This window comes from Pyrus communis, chromosome 2 (assembly GCF_963583255.1).
Source record: "Pyrus communis chromosome 2, drPyrComm1.1, whole genome shotgun sequence".
In the NCBI taxonomy this organism is placed as follows: domain Eukaryota; kingdom Viridiplantae; phylum Streptophyta; class Magnoliopsida; order Rosales; family Rosaceae; genus Pyrus; species Pyrus communis.
Genome location: NC_084804.1, coordinates 6,911,148 through 6,934,373, shown reverse-complemented (window position 1 = coordinate 6,934,373; position 23,226 = coordinate 6,911,148). Strand labels below are relative to the sequence as shown.

Below are 23,226 nucleotides of genomic sequence, written 5' to 3'. Positions count from 1 at the left end.
GTACCAAATGTTGAAAATCATGAAATTTAAGGGCAATAAACTGATATTTACCCTAAATTTAAAGAACTAAATTTAACAACCACTGCTTGTTTAGTATGACACAGATTTCCTCCGTTTGATTGCTAAAATAATGTTCAGAAACAAAACAACTTAATTTCCGTTCTATGTCGTGATAGATGTTTATTTTAACTAGCTTATTGAGTTTATAACTTATGAATTTAAGATCTTCAGCTTTAATATTTAAAGATTAATTTTTTTTTTAGTGAAGTGGTTAAAGAAGAGTACAAGAAACGTTCTGTTTATTCCTCCATAATAGATCAAGGAAGATGAGTTGATCCTAAGATTTAAATTTTAACAATTCAACTTTAAATGCTGGCATATTATGGTAGATTGAATATGGTATTTCAAGTTTTAACCCTTTACTGTTTTTTTTTAATCAGTATTTGGCAAGCCATCATACATAATAACATAACTTAAGACTCGTTTGGATGTATTTTTAAAATAACTAAAAACACTTTTAGAGAAAAAATTTTTGAGTTCCAAAAGCACTTAAAGTGTTTTCTGCAAGAAACACCAATTATGTGCTTCTTCTAGGAAGCATTTAAGTGCTTTTCCAGGATTTACTTGCATTTTTACTAAAGATTGATTCTAAAAATATTTTCACCAAAAGCGCTTTGAATCATTTTAAAAGCTCATCCAAACGAGCTATTAGCACTTGCCAAAACAATTAAACATGTAATATCACTTAGCATTTACATTTTTCATTTACAGTTGGTAGCCACAAATCAACTGACTCAACTTTATATCAATATTGAAGCCTTAAAAGTGTAAGTCATCTTTTTCATTCTATTTTATAAAATGAATTAAGGTCTGAAGTTTATATATTCTGAAACTTAAGTATTACACACACACACATATATACATATCACTTCATGAACATAATACATGTAAATACAAAAAAAAATTACAATTTTTTGTATCTGGGCTATATCGATGAAATATTTTTTTATGTAAAAATTTTCTGACATTTTAAGTGTAAAGAATATTGATGCCTGAAATCTTGTCATTAGTTTTTTTTTTCCAACAGAATTTTACAATCGGTTGAATTCTTTTCAAATATGCATAATTTCTTTGTGCGGTTTATCTTTTAGTTTCTTGGTCAAGTAAATTTATATGTCTTTTTTCTCAGATTATTCTACTCGAGATTAGTTGTGTTTTGTGGGTTTAGTTAGGGGAACTGAATTAACTATTTTTTTTGTTTTTTTTTTTTGTTGGGGGGGGGGGGGGGGGGGGGGGGGGGGGTGTTTCTTTCAGAATGTGTTGAATCACTTTATTTGTTGTTTAGCTTATCTTGCGTTTAGATTCGGTGTTATGAAATACTCATGACACTACTCACCAAGGTGCAAAACCATCAGCTGGTCTCTCTGCAAAATCAGTACATTGTCATTTTATTTCTTTAATTTTTGTTTAACCATCCGTAATTCCCAAACCCAAACAAAGCACCAAATTAATATAATTTTTTTTTTCAAAAAGATCTGGGTTAAAGAAATTTTTCGGAGTTAATTCATAATATTTTATAAAAGGTTTTTCCCTCTCTCTCATGATGATTGATGTGGAGAACCAGCCCCGGAGAAGGTGAGAATCCAGCCTTTCCAAATTGCACAATTAGAAGATGTTGCCAAATACTTAATATTTTACTATTGTCAAGGCGAATTTGAACCACATTATTGCTGATCCATTGTGATACCCACTCCTCCACCCACTTAATGTGGATAATATCGTTTGTTTAAAAAAATATTGAATTTAATAGAGTTGGGTGTTTCGTATCCATTCAACAAATTTTATACCGAATTTAAAAAACAAATATACAAGTAAAATAGTAGGTCAAATTCAATATTAGTTATCTTAACTTCTGTTTAGTAGATGTACTCTGTTGTAGGGTTTAATGAATATTATTTTTAGTTGATAATTAATTGATGATTAATTTATTCCATTATTCATTATTTTATCGCCAGATATTTTGAATATTCATTAGCAAAAGATATAGGGGTAACTATTTAATTAATAGAATTTTAATGGTGGATTGCATTTCTTCAGTTATAAATATGGTGAACCCATTATTCAATACTAGCTCAATAGTCATAATGTTTTTATCTATCTTTATTTTTGAATTTTGATATATAATCTATTTGAGTTTTCTACAGAGAATAATCTATTTGAATTTTAACATTAGCAATTTCCTCTATGTATATAATGTGTTGAGTTTGTAGAATAATTGTGGGCTTTTGCCCAGGCTGATCAAAGAGAAATCAGGTCTTAGTCACAATCATATAAAAAACATGATATACAAGGTATAGAAGAAATATGTGCAACTTTGAATTTAATGAATTGTGGTGTTTTGTCTTCTGAGTTTCTAACCTTTTAATATTGGAAGACCTAAAACATTATTCCAATGTATCATTTCTGGAATTTGGTATTTTCTCTTTACTAGAGGATTGAATTGCTTTGTCATAGAGATATTTCAAAAGGGAATCAGGCTTTCGAAGTAAGATACAGATACAAATGATACGAAACTATATATGACTATCTTCTTATCTAATTAACTTCAATTTGTATTTAATACAAATAATTATTTTGGTAGATATGGAATACTTACGTTACATCCTTAGGAGTATAGTGTTTGCCTTTTTTTGAGAGCAACTATTTCGAGGTTTGATTCATAGGGTGAACACTGACAGTATCCGCATTAAAGGGACACGGTTAGTACATTTCAAGTTTTGTTACGTTATTTTCACATAATTAAGAGAATAATTTTATGTTCATTTTGAATATTCATTCATGCTCACCTATTTATATGAGTAGAATCTTTGATTGTTTCATCTCATTTGGGATTTTACTTTTTAGTGAATGTACAGTTTTCATCTTATTTGAGATTCTACTTTTTAAAAGTGGTCAATGAATATATCCATTCCTGTTGATACTTAATAGTGTTGCTCTAACAAGTTCATGATTTACGGTTTCAAGAATAATGCTCTAAATTGTGCTTCATGAACAACTTATACAAGGTTAGCAAATGCTAAGGTAATTGTTTCTATGTGAGTGGATCTAATTTATAAATTCATATTCTCACTGGGGTGTATCTTTGCTAATTGAATTTCTATCATAATTGTTTTCACCAATTTTTTTTTTATTGGAGTAAACGCAACACCATATGATTTAAAATACAGCTTTTACTAGCTCAGTTCATGGGACAACATCTTCTGCTACCTCAACCAACGGTACAAGACGAAAACTTTTCATGTCCCAATCGTAATCTTTTTTGTATGTAAACATCTTCCTAACGTTTTCAACGTAAATAATATTAATCTTCTATGTCACAATCTTCCATATCTTTGATACAATTTATTTAGCAATTTCTAATCCCGCAACAACGCACGGGCACTGTTTTCTAGTATATATTGGATGTCGACACACGTTATGGCAAACTCTACACTTATGATTGCCATCCTCAAACAAACAATGACCGAAGCTCGCCTAATTAGGCTAATTTCCTGCATGTCGTTTTGAATCCTTAAATACGAATTCACCCTATATGCCTAGTGGCCAACTTCCGTATATTATTGTTGAGTATATTCAAAAACCTCCCACTATAAATGTTTTTCTAATTTGTAAATGGGAAACGAAATTGAAAGGGAATAAAATTGACAAGGAATGAATTTAAACTTTCGTGATGATGAGGAATGAAAAGGCTTTATGAAGAATTTGATTACCATGTTTACATTTTTGTTTTGAAAAAAAAAGGACTACATGGTGGCAAAGCTACGAAAATCCATCTTTTTAAAAGTTGAAAAACTTATAGAGACGTTTCAATCTCTCTGACTACCATCTTGTGTTGTTCTAATACATGTTCAATTATGTAAATGCCTTTGCAGTTTGGTCAATTTTATTGAAATTTCAAACAATATTTTTGTCAAGGTGTGCACATCGAAAACACATGGCCACAAATTCCACCGGACCAAATTAGAAACCAAGATATTCGATATAAAATAAGAGTGGCAGCAATTAAAGATAAGATGAGAGAAAATCGGTTAAAATGAATAGACATGTGAACAAAAGTCCTACAAATGCTATTGTTAGAAAAAGACGGAGGATCAGGGTAAAAAGGGTAAAGGAAAACCTCATAATACTTGGAAATAGATTTTAAGAAAAGAATGGTGTACCCAGGGATGATGGAAAACTTGACGCAAATCAAAGCACAGTAGCGTTCCGGGAGACATATAGCCCATCCCGTTTAGTGGGACAAAGCTTTGTTGTTGTTGCATTTGGTGGATTGAAAGGAATTATTGAGTTTTTGCAACTATATGAGAAATTTTTAATTGTGACGGAAACACAAGCGGTACACCACGTGTTTTAATGGAAGTTGTGGGAAATTTTATTTTTTAAGTTATTAACTTTTTAGCACACATATCCCACTATTTGTATAGTGACAAGTGGTATACTATCTCGTGTACTGATCATATTGAAAAATCTCTCGCAACTATATATGAACCAGTAGTTGTGGCGTTACATATTTCAATGCTTGGCCTTGGGCATTAAATTTTGCCATTAATATCCCAACGCCATTGCCAACTACATATGAACTACCACGATTCGCTACGATAGTCTACTTTTTCAATGAATGAGATAGGCCTTGGGCATTAAAAGCAACTGTATTTTCTGTCAGCACTTATTTTTACCTTTCATAATCTTTATTAATTTTTTATAATTGGAAATAGACTTTAAGAAAAGACATGGAGTACCTGGAGATGACGGCAGACTTGACGCAGATCAAAGCACAGTAACGTTCCGGGAGACATACAGCCGATCCCGCTTAGCGGGACAAAGCATTGTTGCTGTTGTATTTGGTGGATTGGAAGGAATTATTGAGTTTTTGTAACTATATGAGAAATTTTTAATTGTAACGGGAACATAAGTGGTACACCACGTGTTTTAATGGAAGTTGTGGGAAATTTTATTTTTTAAGTTATTAACTTTTTAGCACACATATCCCACTATTTGTATAATGATGAGTGGTATACCATCTTGTGTACTGGTCACATTGAAAATTCTCTCGCAACTATATATGAACCAGCAGTTGTGGCGTTACATATTTCAATGCTTGGCGTTGGGCATTAAATTTTGCCATTAATATCCCAACGCCATTGCCAACTATATGAACTACCACTCTTCGCTACGATAGTCTACCTTCCAACGAATGAGATAGGCCTTCGGCATTAAAAGCGACTGTATTTTCTATCAGCACTTATTTTTACTTTTCACATCTCTTTATTAATTTTTTATAATAAATCTTCTTCAACTCATTTGATTTGACTGCTTAAAATTAAGAAGGATTTGTGACAAGCAAAAATAGATGTGTGAAGAAATCTTGTTAACGAGGAAGTGAGAAGATGAGATAGGATTCGATAGTCACCAACACTGATTCCCGGCAAAAATCCATGGAAGACCAATATCTCTCGTGTGTGGACGTCATCTCACGCGAAGCAAGTATGAAAAACAAGACGTTGTTGCCACACGTTTTGGGATACACGATTTTATATCAACTTAATGGACGTGGATGACTTTTTCTTTTGTTGACCCGAGGTTGACTTTGGGTTTAGATATTTCAATATGTATCATTACCCACCACAGAAGTTGCCAATGATCTCGACCGTATTCATATATGTATCTTGTGAAATTTCAACCTTAGCCGTCAACGTCCTTTATTTGTACTCTCTGCCATCTTATTTGTTTGACATAATATTTTATAATATTGATATAGAAATTATATAAAAAAGATGAAGTGTTCGAGAGTTGATGAAAAATTTTATTTTGAAAGATTCTATTTGATATTTCTCTCTCTTTTTTTTTTCCAAAAAAGGTAGCTCCGCATGATTTTCCACCGTCCAATTACGTGTCAGTAGGGTTACAAGACCATTTTTGTCTCCCTAGGGCCTCGCCTGAAGGTGCTTTTTTTTCAGAGGACACTTTAAGAGTCTTTCACTTGGACTAGATGATTACACACATCATTTTTAAACAAAAACACAACCCTAAACCTTTTTTTTCAGTCGTGATCTGAACCACTGCAGTACCATAACGATGGGTATCGTCATGACAGCCCATCTCATGAAGCCTCCTCTTCATCGTCCTTCCAGTCAAAATTTCAGTTTTTAATAACATGGTTTGTTTATTTATTATATGACTATTAGATTATTAAATTTGGCTGAATTTTAGTATAATTAATTTTTAAAGAGTGACTTTGAAAGTAAAAGATTCAAATTATGTACACCAGATGAAAATAAATAAATAAATAAAATAGAGCGGAATTATTTTAATGAGAATATTGCTATCATTACAATTAATGGAAGAGGAAATATAATGACCTAGTGTTATCTACATCCCCAAGTGAATGAGAACATTCAACAACGGCAAGTTGCTGAGGAGGAAAGCGTATGCAGAGACTTGGTCCAAATGTAAAGTTGGGTGTGAGAATGTGAGGACAAAAAGAGACTAAATTATATAAGGATTTACAAGTGGTTGTACTACTTCTTATATTGCCAATTAATTTTACAAAAATGCTACTCTTACCATATATTTGTATCATTATTTATATCATCTCTCTAATAGAAATAGAATTCATATGCGTTGGTGGACACTACAGTTATTAGAGAAATAAAATAAATGATAATATAAATAGGTAGTAAGCGTAACATTACTTTTGATTTTATTGTTGAATATCAACTTTCTTAATTGGGAAAAATGTATGATACAAGTCGCATATTTTGTAGCTGCCTTTCTTTTAAGAACAATACTTGGTTACTCAACGGGAGTACCGAAATTTACTCACTTCTGATGTGCCCCAATAATATTACAACATGTAAACATGTGTATTTCAAAACTTTATCCCAATATTTGTATCTTACTAACCAGACACTCAATTATCATTTTAAACTCATAACCAAACACCTTTCATCTTCTTTCTCATTCTGTTAGATGCCATAGCTAATCCACATCCACGGACCCCAGCCACCCCATATCCTCCTTCCACCAGATCCCCCCACACCCCCGCATCAGAGGATTTGCTCTCTCTTTCGTTCTTTCTCTTCGAACCAACATCAAAAGGAAGTGGCCGATGATGACATGGTTTCAAGAATAATGCTCTAAATTGCGTTTCATGAACAACTTACACAGAGTTAGCAAATGTTAAGGTAATTGTTTCTATGTAAGTGAATTTAATTTGTAAATTCATATTCTCACTGGGTTGTAGCTTTGCTAATTGAATTTCTATCATAACTGTTTTCACTTTTTTTTTTAATTTTTTTATTGGAGTAAACGCAACACCATATGATTTAAAATACAGCTTTTACTAGCTTTTACTAGCTCAGTTCATGGGACAACATCTTCTGCTACCTCAACCAACGGTACATGACGAAAACTTTTCATGTTCCAATCGTAATCTTTTTTGTATGTAAACATCTTCTTAACGTTTTCAACGTAAATCTTCTATATCTTTGATACAATTTATTTTGCAATTTCTAATCCCGCAATAACGCGCAGGCACTGTTTTTTAATATATACTGGATGTCGACACACGTTATGGCAAACTCTACACTTATGATTGCCATGTTAGGTCATCCTCAAACAGACAATGACCGAAGCTCGCCTAATTAGGCTAATTACCTGCATGTCGTTTTGAATTCTTAAATACGAATTGACCCTATATGCCTAGTGGCCAACTTCCGCATATTATTGTTGAGTATATTCAAAAACCTCCCACTATAAATGTTTTTCTAATTTGTAAATGGGAAACGAAATTGAAAGGGAATAAAATTGACAAGGAATGAATTTAAACTTTCGTGATGATGAGGAATGAAAAGGCTTTATGAAGAATTTGATTACCATGTTTACTTTTTTGTTTTGAAAAAAAGGACTACATGGTGGCAAAGCTACGAAAATGCATCTTTTTAAAAGTCGAAAAACTTATAGAGACGTTTCAATCTCTTTGACTACCATCTTGTGTTGTTCTAATACATGTTCAATTATGTAAATGCCTTTGCAGTTTGGTCAATTTTATTGAAATTTCAAACAATATTTTTGTCAAGGTGTGCACATCGAAAACACATGGCCACAAATTCCACCAATTATTGGGTGGATTAGAAGGACCAAATTAGAAACCAAGATATTCGATATAAAATAGGAGTGGTAGCAATTAAACATAAAATGAGAGAAAATCGGTTAAAATGAATGGATATGTGAACAAAAGTCCTACAAATGCTATTTTTAGATTTTAAAGTAAAGGAAAACCTCATAATACTTGAAAATAGATTTTAAGAAAAGAATGGAGTACCCAGGGTTAATGGAAAACTTGACGCAAATCAAAGCACAGTAACGTTCCGGGAGACATATAGCCCATCCCGTTTAGTGGGACAAAGCTTTGTTGCTGTTGTATTTGGTGGATTGGAAGGAATTATTGAGTTTTTGCAACTATATGAGAAATTTTTAATTGTGATGGAAACACAAGCGGTACACCACGTGTTTTAATGGAAGTTGCGGGAAATTTTATTTTTTAAGTTATTAACTTTTTAGCACACATATCTCACTATTTGTATAGTGACAAGTGGTATACTATCTCGTGTACTGATCACATTGAAAAATCTCTCGCAACTATATATGAACCAGCAGTTGTGGCGTTACATATTTCAATGCTTGGACTTGGGCATTAAATTTTGCCATTAATATCCCAACGCCATTGCCAACTATATATGAACTATCGCGATTCGCTACGATAGTCTACTTTTTCAATGAATGAGATAGGCCTTGGGCATTAAAAGCAACTGTATTTTCTGTCAGCACTTATTTTTACCTTTCATACATCTTGATTAATTTTTTATAATTGGAAATAGACTTTAAGAAAAGACATGGAGTACCCGGAGATGACGGCAGACTTGACGCAAATCAAAGCACAGTAACGTTCCGAGAGACATACAGCCGATCCCGCTTAGCGGGACAAAGCATTGTTGCTGTTGTATGTGGTGGATTGGAAGGAATTATTGAGTTTTTGCAACTGAATGAGAAATTTTTAATTGTGACGGGAACATAAGTGGTACACCACGTGTTTTAATGGAAGTGTGGGAAATTTTATTTCTTAAGTTATTAACTTTTTAGCACACATATCCTACTATTTGTATAGTGACGAGTGGTATACCATCTTGTGTACTGGTCATATTGAAAATTCTCTTGGAACCATATATGAACCAGCAGTTGTGGCGTTACATATTTCAATGCTTGGCCTTGGGCATTAAATTTTGCCATTAATATCCCAACACCATTGCCAACTATATGAACTACCACGCTTCGCTACGATAATCTACTTTCCAACGAATGAGATAGGCCTTCGGCATTAAAAGCGACTGTATTTTCTATCCGCACTTATTTTTACTTTTCACACCTCTTTATTAATTTTTTATAATAAATCTTCTTCAACTCATTTGATTTGACTGCTTAAAATTAAAAAGGATTTGTGACAAGCAAAAATAGGTGTGTGAAGAAATCTTGTTAACGAGGAAGTGAGAAGATGAGATAGGATTCGATAGTCACCAGTACTGATTCCTAGCAAAAATCCATGGAAGACCAATATCTCTCACGTGTGGACGTCGTCTCACGCGAAGCAAGTATGAAAAACAAGACGTTGTTGCCACACGTTTTGGGATACACGATTTTATATCAACTTAATGGACGTGGATGACTTTTTCTTTTGTTGACCCGAGGTTGACTTTGGGTTTAGATATTTCAATATGTATCAGTACCCACCATTCATATATGTAGTGAAACTTCAATCTTAACCGTCAACGTTCTTCACTTGTACTCTTTGTCACCTTATTTTTTTGACAAAATGTTTTATAATATTGATAAAGAAATTATATAAAAAAGATGAAGTGTTCAAGAGTTGATGAAAATTTTTATTTTGAAAGATTCTCTTTGATATTTCTTCTTTTTTTTCTTTTTTTTTTTCAAAAAAGGTAGCTCCGCATGATTTTCCACCGTCCAATTACGTGTCGGTAGGGTTACAAGACCATTTTTGTCTCCCTAGGGCCTCGCCTGAAGGTGCTTTTCTTTCAGAGGACACTTTAAGAGTCTTTCACTTGGACTAGATGATTACACACATCATTTTTAAACAAAAACACAACCCTAAACCATTTTTTTCAGTCGTGATCTGAACCACTGCAGTGCCATAACGATGGGTATCGTCATGACAACCCATCTCATGAAGCCTCCTCTTCATCGTCCTTCCAGTCTAATAACATGGTTTGTTTATTTATTATATGACTATTAGATTATTAAATTTGGCTGAATTTTAGTATAATTAATTTTTAAAGAGTGACTTTGAAAGTAAAAGATTTAAATTATGTACACCAGATGAAAATAAATAAATAAAATAGAGCGGAATTATTTTAATGAGAATATTGCTATCATTACAATTAATGGAAGAGGAAATATAATGACCTAGTGTTATCTACATCCCCAAGTGAATGAGAACATCCAACAACGGCAAGTTGCTGAGGAGGAAAGCGTATGCAGAGACTTGGTCCAAATGTAAAGTTGGGTGTGAGAATGTGAGGACAAAAAGAGACTAAATTATATAAGGATTTACAAATGGTTGTATTACTTCTCATATTGCTAATTGATTTTACAAAAATGATACTCTTACCATATATTTGTATCATTATTTATACCATCTTTCTAATAGAGATATGATTCATATGCGTTGGTGGACACTACAGTTATTAGAGAGATAAAATAAATGATGATATAAATAGGTAGTAAGCGTAACATTACTCTTGATTTTATTGTTGAATATCAACTTTCGTAATTGGGGAAAATGTATGATACAAGTCGCATATTTTGTAGCTGTCTTTCTTTTAAGAACAATACTTAGGTACTCAACGGGGAGTACCGAAATTTACTCACTTCTGATGTGCCCCAATAATATTACAACATGTAAACATGTGTATTTCAAAACTTTAAACTCATAACCAGACACTCAATTATCATTTTAAACTCATAACCAAACACCTTTCATCTTCTTTCTCATTCTGTTAGATGCCATAGCTAATCCATATCCACGGACCCCAGCCACCCCATATCCTCCTTCCACCAGATCCCCCAACACCCCCGCATCAGAGGATTTGCTCTCTCTTTCGTTCTTTCTCTTCGAACCAACATCAAAAGGAAGTGGCCGATGATGACATGGTTTCCGGCGAAGGGCAGAGAAGTGGTTCTGGGTACGTCTTTTGGGTAAATTATAGTATACAATTCAACTAATATGATCAAAGTCTTGGCCAACTCCAGGTGGGAAATTAAAAAAGTGGCCGCCATTTGATCATACAACTTGGACAAAATATATTACAGAATAAATTACATAAAACAAGCTTAACTATCGGTCTAATCACAATTTTATACCTCATATTTTAAATATTGCAATGTCATACCTCGGTTAAATTTTCTGTCAATTTAACTGTTAAATGATGATGTAGTAGGAATAAAAAATTAATTAATTTATAATAAATTACTAATTCTTATTTAACAATTAAACTTAATTAAAAAAAAAAAAAACTCTCGTCATTTCCCCAGAAATCGTCTCCTCCCCCTCCCTCCTCCGTCCCCCTTCTTCCTCATTCGTTCCCTTCACTCCCTCATCCGTCCCCCTTCTTCCTCGTCCATCCGCCGCCTTCGAGTCCACCGATTCGGACCAGCGAGTTCGTCATATCAGATCGGCACATATTCAATCTGTTCGACGGGAAAGATCCGGTGTTTTGACTCCCTCCCTGGTTCTTGTGGGGGTTGCAACGAAATGATCTGGCTACGACGTCGGCGAGCACATACATGTCTTCTTCGGCATCAAAATCGGTTCGGTTTTCTTTGAAACGGCAGTGGATCGATTCGAATGATGGTTGGGAGAAATCGAATGGTGGTTGATGGAGAACCGAACGGACGGAGACGGAAATGAGAAGGTGTAGAGGTTGACACGCATCGGGGAAGCGAATCTGTAGAAGTGGTGGTAACCCAGAAAATGGGAAAAAAAAAGGGGAAAGAAAAAGAAAAAAGTTTGACTGTAATGAACTTCCATTCTTCAATTAATATTATGGAGGATTTGGAAAATCCGGAGTTCTGGGCGAATTTTCAAATGGCCACTTCTTGAATTTTTGAAAATTTAATTTCTCTAATTTCTTGAATTTTCTGGGTTTGTATTTGTGTTTTTTGTTTTGGGTTTTGTTTTTTGGGGTTCGTCTTTTTGGCTTCCTGGAACTCTCGCTTTGCAATTTTATTTGGTGGTATTTCTTAGAACAATGGTGAACAAGAAGAAATTGAAGAAATGGCAGTGGGGCGAAAGCCCCAGTCGGTGATGGGATTTGAAGAGAGGGAAAAGGATAAGGGGATGGTTTCTGATGCTCAGTTTTCCGAAATCTTAGTGAACTTTTGATGAAGAAATCAAATTAGTTTTCTGCAAAGACTGTTGGAGCAAGATGAGGGTTCGGTTTTGGTTTGCCATCAAAACCCACTTATTTGGGGTCTGGTTTTGGTTTGCCATCGAAACCCACCTGCGTTTTGCGATCGGCGGTGTATCAGTTGTTCCCGGGGAGGACGAAAATTAGCTGTATTTAAGGAGGACGAGGAAGAAGGGGAGCGGAGGAAGGGGTGATGGGAGGAGGAAAGGGGACGATTTCCAGGGAACAAGGAGGAGGGGGGTTTTTTTTTTGGTTAATTTAATTGTCAATAAAAAATTAATAATTTATTAATAATTAATTAATTTTTTTATTCAAGTTGGCAGAAAAGTGGGTCTCGTTTCTACCCGTCATCATTTAACAGTCAGATTGATAAAAAATTTAACAGAAATTTGATATTGCAATAAATTCATAAATTGAGAAATGACATTACAATATTTAAAATATGAAATATGAAATTGTGATTTGACATGTAATTTTTTGTAGTTTATACTATATTATATATGTATACGTTGTCAATATATGACTAAAATCTAATGGTCTGCTTCTTACATGCAATGCATGATTCAGCCAGCCGGAATACAAGTGTTGGTCGTTTAAGTTCACGCCGTCGAGGAGAGCAAGTTCTGCACATGTACAATATGAAGTTGATGATGAGGATACTATTACTCTGCTTCCTCAGCTGCTTCTGGTTTCAGCTGTCCTTTGCTCGAAAGGCTACCACTGATCCATCTGAAGGTTCTCTCTCTCTCTCTCTCTCACGCACGCTTTGCCACATTTAAGTGTTTTTGACCAGGAACTGGGTTTTTTCCATCTGAAGGTTCTCTCTCTCTCTCTCTCTCTCTCTCTCTCTCTCTCGCACACTTTGCCACATCTAAGTGTTTTTGACCAGGAACTGGGTTTTTTCCCCTCAACAAAATGACATTTTAATTGTTCTTCAACTATATGAAATGAAGTTTCGAAGAAATTATTGTAAAGCCCTTTTTCTTCCCATATACAAAACATCCAAAAATTAAGGGTAATCTTCCTTTGTAATAATCAATTTGATCTTTCGTTTGGTTCGAGATAGTCTGGTAAGTGGTAACACAAGTCAAATTATGGTGTGATATAATCTAATACACACAAGGACTGAATTAACTGAGAGTGCAGTGAGGGCGTTGAACTCAATATTTGAACAATGGGACACACAAGCAGTGCCGGGGCAGTGGAATATCAGTGGAGAACCCTGCAGTGGATATGCCATCAACGGCACCGACATTTATAGCGCCGATATCAACCCAGGCATCGTTTGCAACTGTTCTTACGACAATAATGCTACATGCCACATCACCCAACTGTATGTTAAACTACTCTCTCTTGATGAACAAGATTTCCATGCCACTGCTGATTTTTCACTTGCTACCTATATATGTTAACGTCATAATTTGACTGTGTCGCTCCATTTTATGTAGTTCTAACACTATGTTTGAATGAGGAAAATAAACATGGACTTTTGGTAAAAGTTATAATTTATAAATTGACAGACACCAATTCTCTTGTTTGGATTCATAAACATAGAAATTTAGAATTTCCGCGTGGAAAAAAAAAATTGGAATTTGGGACCTCCAAATCTCAAGTTCAAATTCCATGTAAATAGGTGTCATTTCTCAATTTCTATGATTGAGAGTTTAAAAATAACAAATTCCGTATTCAATTCCATTGTTATTTTAGGTTAACCAAATAAGAAAATTTACAAATTCTAGAAAATAAAATTTTTTCATTTCAATTTCCGTCATTTTTAAATTCCTTAACAATCTTAAATTTCTTCACCCAAACATAGTGTAAATGTTCAATCTTTTTGCTTTCCAGGCAAGTGTATGCTCTTAACAAACGAGGGGTGTTTCCAGAAGAATTTGTGGCTCTGAGATATCTCACATCTTTGTATGAATTTTTTTCAACTCCCTTTTCTATTTTCGGTTCATCAAAATCATATATTAGATATTAAAAATTGTAGACTTATCAGAGAGACGGGCCAAAAGCTCGTTTCCAACAACATCGATACTGTCTCCAACTTAATAATCACTACCTGCACAATCCGTCAGGTGTGGGGTTTATCACAAAGGGTCTCATCATTAGTTGGAGTGGGATTTGGATATTTAAACTCTTTTTTTTTTTATTTCTCTAGCCGATGTGGGATTTCAACAAAAATCTGGTGATGTTGCAAGATTAAGAGTTAACGATTACACTTCCTTTCAATTTTTGTAGGATGATCCATAAGAATTATTTCACCGGTCCCCTACCGGCATTCATTGGCAATATGTCTGCATTGACTGTATTGTAAGTAGTGAGAGAACATTTGTTTAAGGACTCATACTTCTAATGAGATCCGTAGCAATTTGTATACTTCATTTTGAATATCATAATCTGCAGTTATGTTCTTTACACCTTTTCGCTACTATTTATGCCGTAATCTACAAAAAATCATTATGCTTTTATTGAATAATGCAGTACTAGTTTCTTGTTATGTAATGTAATTCATTGGCAATAATGCAGTACTTATCTCCATTCAGGTATATTCGCTACAATTCATTCTCTGGGCCCATCCCCAAGGAGCTTGGAAACCTTAAGGAGCTAACATATTTGTAAGCCATGAAAAATTAGAGCCATGAAAAATTAGAGAGAGTACAATAAAATTTTGTGTCGTAAACATTAGATACAGAACCTGTTGTTATAAGCTAAAAATCTGGTTATGAATGAACAATCGAAGAATAGAAAATGAGAAGGATAACAATGGAAGAATATTCTGAAGGTTTCTCTCTAGCAGAGCATATTCTCTTTATCTCTCTACAATTCACACACACTCTGTGCTTTACATAACCGTTGGAATCCAAGGTGAATTCTCTCTCTTCACAAAACAATCTCAGCCTTACATCCAGCTAGTTGCTAGGATCATTACACCTGGCATTATTTGCCTTACTACATTAGAGCTGCACACTTGGTATTTTAAACTCAAGTGAATACACAAATTTGATTCACAGCTTATTTCCTAATCAGCTATAGACTTACAATTCAACAGAACCTTCTATCACTCTTCAATAATTGCTTTCAAGTAAGTGTTTGCCCGTTCAACATGACTTGCAGGGACATCGGATCAAATAATTTCTCCGGAACACTCCCTCCAGAACTTGGTAATTTAGTCAAGCTCCAGCAACTGTAAGTGCTTCGTTAAATCATCAAATTTGAATTACATGTCAATTCCTTACGGGTGAGCAAAAATTGCACTTTATCGTATGAAATGGGTATTAATCAGTTGCCTTATGATTTTCACAGTCACTTGGACAGCTGTGGACTCGCTGGTGAAATTCCTTCAACATTTGCCAAGCTCACCAACGTGCAAAGCCTGTAAGAACGGCTCTTAAATCGTATTTTAGATTTGTTCGTTTATACTTTGAGATTGCTTTTTTTGGATGAGCTTACTGTAAGTCAACTTTTTGAATTATAGCTGGGCATCGGACAATCCTTTCTCAGGAAAGATACCCGATTTCATAGGGAATTGGACACAACTCACTGATTTGTAAGTAGAGAAACCTTTGATCTTTTGCAGTTTATGAAAGCAGACCTGAGATGGATAATTTGTTCACAAGCTTATATGTTTCTGTAGGTATTTACAAGGGAACTCTTTCGAAGGCCCAATACCAACCAGCTTTTCTCAACTGATCTCATTGGAGTCTCTGTAAGTACAAATGCTTCAAAAATTGTATTTCTCCCTCTCTTTCTCCGAAGACGGGATTTCAGTTTATTTTGCATATAATGATGTAGGGGAATCAGTGATATATACAATGGGAGCTCTTCTCTTGATTTCATAAAAAATATGAAAAACTTGACTAAATTGTAAGTGAAGATTCTCATCGATCCAATACTTCTTTTTCCTTTTGAAAGTTGATATCTTACTCCATCTTCTATTTATCAAATTTTATGTTTTTGGAATACAGCACACTGCGAAACGCATTAATCACTGGTACCATCCCATCTGATATTGGAGAATATCAACTTCTAGAGACACTGTACGTACCAGCAAATATAAGCTTGAGTCCCAACGAGACCAATTAGTTTTCTTTCATTCTGATTGCTCCTCTCAACTTATCGTTGGTGTTGCAGGGAACTGAGTTTCAACAATTTGACAGGCCAACTCCCTAGTTCTTTGTTCAACTTGACTTCTCTTAAATCCTTGTAATCCTCGTCTTTATTATTATTTTTTTCTTGCCTTATCATACATAAGTTATCAAATCTTCAGCATTCCCTACTTTGATTGAAGATCTGGACTAATCCTTCTAGATTTTGTGCACATCTGACCTTTTGTTTGTTCATCTCTTTTTCTTTTCTGGGTGCCTTCTACTATAATCGAAATGGCCAGGTTTCTTGGAAACAATAATCTCTCTGGACCTCTTCCGAGCCAAAAGAGCAATCAACTTGAGACTATGTAAGTCCTCGTTTCTTATAGTCATATAGAATGCACGGTGCATGTATGTGTTTGTGTATAATCGTAAGCATTATAATCCTATCTTACACAAGTTCTTAATAACTTTCATGCATTTTATGTCTTCTGATTCTATTTTGTTATTTGCAGAGATTTGTCTTATAATTTTTTATCAGGACGCCTTCCCCAGTGGGTGACCACAATATCGCACGTGTACGTGTCCTTTTATCTTTCACCTTCATTTTACTGTTTAAATCACCAGAATAAGTTCAGGAAAAAAAAAATTATCGCTGAGATTCGTTTTCACAGTGCTACTTGCCTACTAAGTTTTGATCCTGTACATGGAATTTTCATTTGATAAAGATATAGTTCTTCATATGTTGATTGATTAATGATTTTATGCAGGAACTTAGTGGTCAACAACTTCACATTTGACAGTTCAAACATAACGTGGGTTGAAGTTTATCTTACTCGTTTTTAGACAAGCAATACTATCACTACTCTACCACTACATGTTTCTATTTTGATAACTAATAATTTTTTTCTGTGTTTGCAGTCTTCCTGGATTGAATTGCCTCCAGAGAAATTTTCCATGCAATCGAAATACCCCACGATGTAATCTGCTCTTATGTCACCCATCATTTACTATTTTAACGCAGCGTCATGTTAGAGGAAAAGGCATTGCTTCTCTAGTTATGTATACATATGGATATAGATTGCAAGCATGTTTCCATAAGTTCAGTAATACGCATAACTGGTTAGAAATATGTGACTGAAGAACATTAGTATGAGTCTTCAATTTGAAGTTTCATCGCTAATCATGGGTAGATTCTGGTATTACAGCAAGCGTCTCAATCAACTGTGGTGGACAGCAAATGACGGGAAGTGATGGCATATTGTATGAGAGTGAAGACTCAGATCTTGGTCAAGCAACATTCAGTGTAACCAATACAGAGTGGGCTGTCAGCAATGCCGGTTCGTTTCCTGACCAAGATACCCCCCCATCGTTGAACGAGACCCTTGCACAAGTCACCGGAACAGATGTGACCCCGGCGCTTTACCAGACTTCAAGAATGTCCACAGGATCACTGAGATACTATGGCCTGGGCCTTATGAATGGGCCCTACACTGTAACATTGCACTTTGCAGAGACGGTTTATGAAAGTCGGATTTCGCATACTTGGCAAAGTCTAGGACGGCGTGTATTTGATATCTATATTCAGGTAATATTGCTTATAGAATAAAAATTCTAACTTATTTGAAGTAAACACCTCATTGGACAGGTTTTCGATGTTTTAAGCTACATTAACTAAAGACAGTGATTTAAAGGAGACTAGAATTATCACCTACCTCTTCATTTGGTTGCTAGGGTACCCGCATGACGAAGGACTTTGACATATCGAAGGAGGCAGGTGGTGTTAACCAAGCAGTTGTGAGAAAATTTAATGTTAACGTGTCAGAGAATTATCTTGAAATTCATCTGTTCTGGGCTGGTAAAGGGACTTGTTGCATACCCAATTATGGTGATTACGGCCCACTAATAGCAGTTATCCATGCTACTTCAGGTATAGTATGTGTTAACTTATAGAGATTTCTTGTGAGTGGTTTAAATGTATTTTTCTGCTGTTAATTGACATTGAAGAATTCGTCTGTTTTATCACTTAGATTTTACAAAGAAGAGCAAGACTGGGTTGACAGTTGGTATTGCAGTTCTTGTTGGAGTTGTGAGCTTGCTATTAATATTTGTGATTCTATATATGAGGAGGAAAAAATCAGAAAAAGAAGACGATGAAGGTAAACGACCATATCATTACTGGTACCCAATTCAGGTTTCTCTACTCTGACATTAACACACAGAAGTAAGAATGCTTTCACGAAAGTAAAACTTATGTCATACTGTTTTGTGAATGTGCAGATATTCTAGGATTAGGCCCCCGACCATATACTTTCAGTTATGCTGAATTGAGAGCTGCAACTGAAGATTTTAATCCTTCAAATAAGCTAGGAGAGGGAGGATATGGCCCCGTTTATAAGGTGAAATTCGTATTACATCAATATCATGTACTTGAAGTAATGACAAGAGAAAGGAGAGAGAGCGAGAGAAGAAAATAGCTTTTGTTTTCTTTCCTTTCACGTCACTAAATTGTGTTTCTGTGTACATTGTAGGGTACACTTTCTGATGGTAGAGTAGTGGCTGTGAAGCAACTTTCAGTAGCATCTCACCAAGGGAGAAGTCAATTTGTATCTGAAATTGCTACCATATCTGCTGTGCAACATCGGAATCTAGTGAAATTGTATGGATGCTGCATACAAGGCAGTCACCGCATTTTGGTTTATGAGTATCTTGAAAACAAGAGCCTTGATCAGGCACTTTTTGGTACAAACCTATCTACTTTTAGGTTGCATAGAAACAACATTGTCTGCAGTTTCAAGCACTCTAAAATTGTTAAGAAATGTTTTTGATTGGATGTGTTCACTAATATTTTAGGAACAAGTAACTTGCACCTTGACTGGCCTACTCGATTCAATATATTGTTGGGAACAGCAAGGGGACTTGCTTACCTTCATGAGGAGTCAAGGCCAAGGGTTGTACACCGAGATGTCAAAGCGAGTAATATTTTGCTCGATGCAGAACTCTCCCCAAAAATATCAGATTTTGGACTAGCAAAGCTTTATGATGACGAGAAAACCCATATCAGCACCCGGGTTGCAGGGACAATGTAAGCCATCCTTTATTGTTTTTCTAGAGGATACATACATTATGGCGACACACATATATACTTGCATGAAATTTTAACACACATGTTAATAATGCCTCTAATGATCTCAAGCAACATTGTGCAACCATTTGATTATCTTGCATTGTAGAGGCTATTTGGCACCGGAGTATGCATTGTTTGGACATTTGACAGAGAAGGCCGATGTGTTTGGTTTTGGAGTCGTTGTTTTGGAGATCCTCAGCGGGAGACCAAACGCTTACAATAACTTGGATCAAGAAAAGATTTATCTTCTTGAATGGGTAGGAATTGCATTCGCCTAGCTTCATTTAGGCATTGTTGTGAAGAACTTATTTATTTATTTATACTTTCCTTTGACTGTGGCATCATGTTTTTCAGGTGTGGACTCTGCATGAAAATGACCAAACTCTGGGGCTGGTGGATCCAAGATTGACAGAGTTTGATGAAACCGAAGCAACTAGATTGATAAGAGCAGCTCTCCTGTGCACACAAGGATCACTGATGGCACGGCCATCTATGTCACGCGTGGTTGCAATGCTCTCTGGAGACATTGACATAGGCACTGTCATGTCGAAGCCAAGCTATTTGACAGATTATGATTTTAAAGATGTAACAACATCGTTAACAAGTAGATTTTTGGTGGAGGATGATACCCCATCAACTTCATCCAAGGGTAGTAATGTTCGCATCCAAGGGTAGTAATGTTCGCCTCAACTATCAGTCGGGAGGCAGCAATGCAAGTGGTGCTTCTGTAAACATCACTCAATCACCGCTAGCTGACATTAAAGGAGAAGGAAGGTGATAAATATTGAGAACTGATTTTCACACGCTCTTTTTACCCCTTTGTAGATGCCTATAAACAAAAGCCACGAGTTGGCTCTAGATGAGTTAATGCCAATTGTTGATTCATTAGTGTCACCCTAATGTGACTCTTTGGTAAGGTTTTTGCATAAGCAACCTCTTTTACATGAATGATTATTAATTGTTCGTCGATCAATGTCACCTGAAGAAAATCTTTGATTATTAATTGTTTCTCACATGAGTGGTCTCAACGGTGGGGCTGGGTAAAACGAAAATGTGGGGAAGTTCATGCTCACCAAAGCAAATCTCAATTGAAAAATAACCTCGAATCAACCAAAAATTCCAAAGCAAGATCAACCCGTTTAAGGCTATGGTGCTCATCTAGTTGTCTTTGTGCCCTTTTTCTTTACATTTGGAAGTGCCAGTGCCAGATCACTTGAGACAACAAGTCCAAGCCCCACATTTTATTCGTTTCTATTGCCCACTCAAAGTGACTGTTAGAATTTGAACGTTATAAGCCTACCGTTTTCAAGTCCCACTTTTTTAGTTCTTGTCACTCACTTTGCTCTTCTCCACAAAAGTATTAATTACATGTACACACACACACACACACTTATTAGCAACACATATACCCCTATATATACTTTCTCTTGGTCTAATCAGAACTCAAAGAAAGGAGAGCTTTGGAGAAGTGAAAGTAGTAGCATAAACTAGAAGAACAAAGGGAGACATCTTAATCTCCCCCCAGAAGCTGAAGTTGCTGCCTGTCAAGAAGTGTTTGTATGTGGTCAAGGCAAACACCTTCTTGACCATCTTATCTAGCTTCAAATTCGCATTCACTACCTCTTCTAGAATCACATCGAACACGTTCCCGAAATCAGCCGTCCAGTCCTGGCTTTTGATCAAAGTCTGCATATATTCGACCCTCCAATTAAGATCCTCCCTTTGTATCAAATGCAGCTGAGGGTCTTTGCTTTAGGTGACCACATTTCCCTTCCATGGCTTGTCACTCAATTGAAGCAACAAAAGCCCCAAAGCCAAACCCGCCGACAAGGTGTTGTCGACATCACACAGCCAACCAATTCTTCTGCTTCCCCTGCTTTGAGTAGACCTCCATCATTTTCTTCCACTTAACATCAGCCTCTTGCTCAAGCTCAAAATACTTGATATAGCTTAATATGTCATGCGAAAGCAGTGCTGCACGCCAGGATCAACCTCATTAGCTACAGTCAGTTGCTCTCGCGTGTACTTCGCTCTATAACCCCACCGGTTGGCAGGTTCCCAGGCCTCTGGCGCCATAGTTTTTCTCAAGGGCGACAAAACCTCCTTCATCAGTCGGTCAATACAACAAAGACTACCATCCCCTTCTCAAAGGCATGATTCTGACCGGAAAACCTCCTTGCAATGTTTTCGAACTGCATATGATGATCAGCGATGGTAGGCAAAAAGGTAACTGCTTGGGTAATCTCCAAGCAATAATCATCATGATGGTCATGGTCATGGTCCTTGTGATGATGAAATTTTTCAATATCAAACTTGAGGCACTGGGCAAAAATATCCAAAACACAGTTGTGCAAGAAGCGATAATCAACGTCGCGCTTGTATCTCTAAGCCGCCTCGTTGGCCGTGTGGATCACCTTCCTCCTCAACAACAATTCGCTTACCTTCGACTTGGCATCCTTTTCCTTGACCTTCACCATTCCGTTTGAATCCGCCTCTTCCCTCGTCCTCCCAGTAAATTTCAAGTGAGCTTTGCCCCGTAAAACCTGCGAGAGAATGCAGGGAAGGTGTAGGATACGTCCAAATGAGCCGGAAATTGGCACAAGATTGTATGCAAGGGTTTTCGAGTGGTTCTGGTGGAGCCAAACTGCCACCGTGAAGAAAGCTTCGTCTTGGTTGCGTTTTCCACCGTCGCCGCGTCTGTCTATGAAGTTGCAGATGAGTTTGTGGGTGGTTAGAGGATTATGCGACCAGGCCGAGCGAAGCACTTGGTTCATCAGAGTTTTGTGGAATTCCATGGTCGACATGGCATCCTTGGTGCAATGGAAGTACATATCAACGTAAGGGTTATTGATGTTATGGAAGCCTAATTGGCGGAGCAATTCTTGTGAATTGCGATCAAACGACCTTGTTTCGACATGCTTCCAGAATCAATATCACTAGCAGGAATGCCCGCGCTTTGCTACGAGTTTTCAAACCATGAATAATATTTGTAGAAAAATTAACTGAAAATGCTACAGAAATACAATCGCATTCTTAAATGTAGCAATTCAGACAACACACGTTTCACATGAGTAACGCTCACAAAACCACACATTTACACAATTATCTCCAAATGAAAGAAAAAGCAAGAGATAGGTGAATTGATCCATAAAATAAGTAGTTCAATTTACATTGCTACTCTCTTGTAACTTATTAGAGCTTCTTTGCAGATCAATCATAATGATTTCTTCATTGCTTTCACCAAATATTTCTATAGTTCTACTCTAGTAGTCCAATTGACAGAAAAAAATAGCAAGTGCGATTTTATTCGCTGCTTTGAATGTGTTGTAAAGATAATACCACCAACTAAGGGTGGCAATTGATTCTTGTAATAACATACTATAAATGCAAAGTTATGGATAAAAAAGAAAATGCATCATTTGAAAGATATAGAACAAACCTGAAATTCAACGAATTGTTGTTTTACAAA

The 23,226-nt window shown here is 35.8% G+C and overlaps 1 pseudogene; it reads left to right on the top strand.

Moving 5' to 3' along the window:
- The first annotated feature begins 13,005 nt into the window (after window positions 1–13,005).
- On the top strand, window positions 13,006–21,924 carry LOC137724508 (probable LRR receptor-like serine/threonine-protein kinase At1g56130; annotated as a pseudogene).
- Window positions 21,925–23,226: the final 1,302 nt, after the last annotated feature.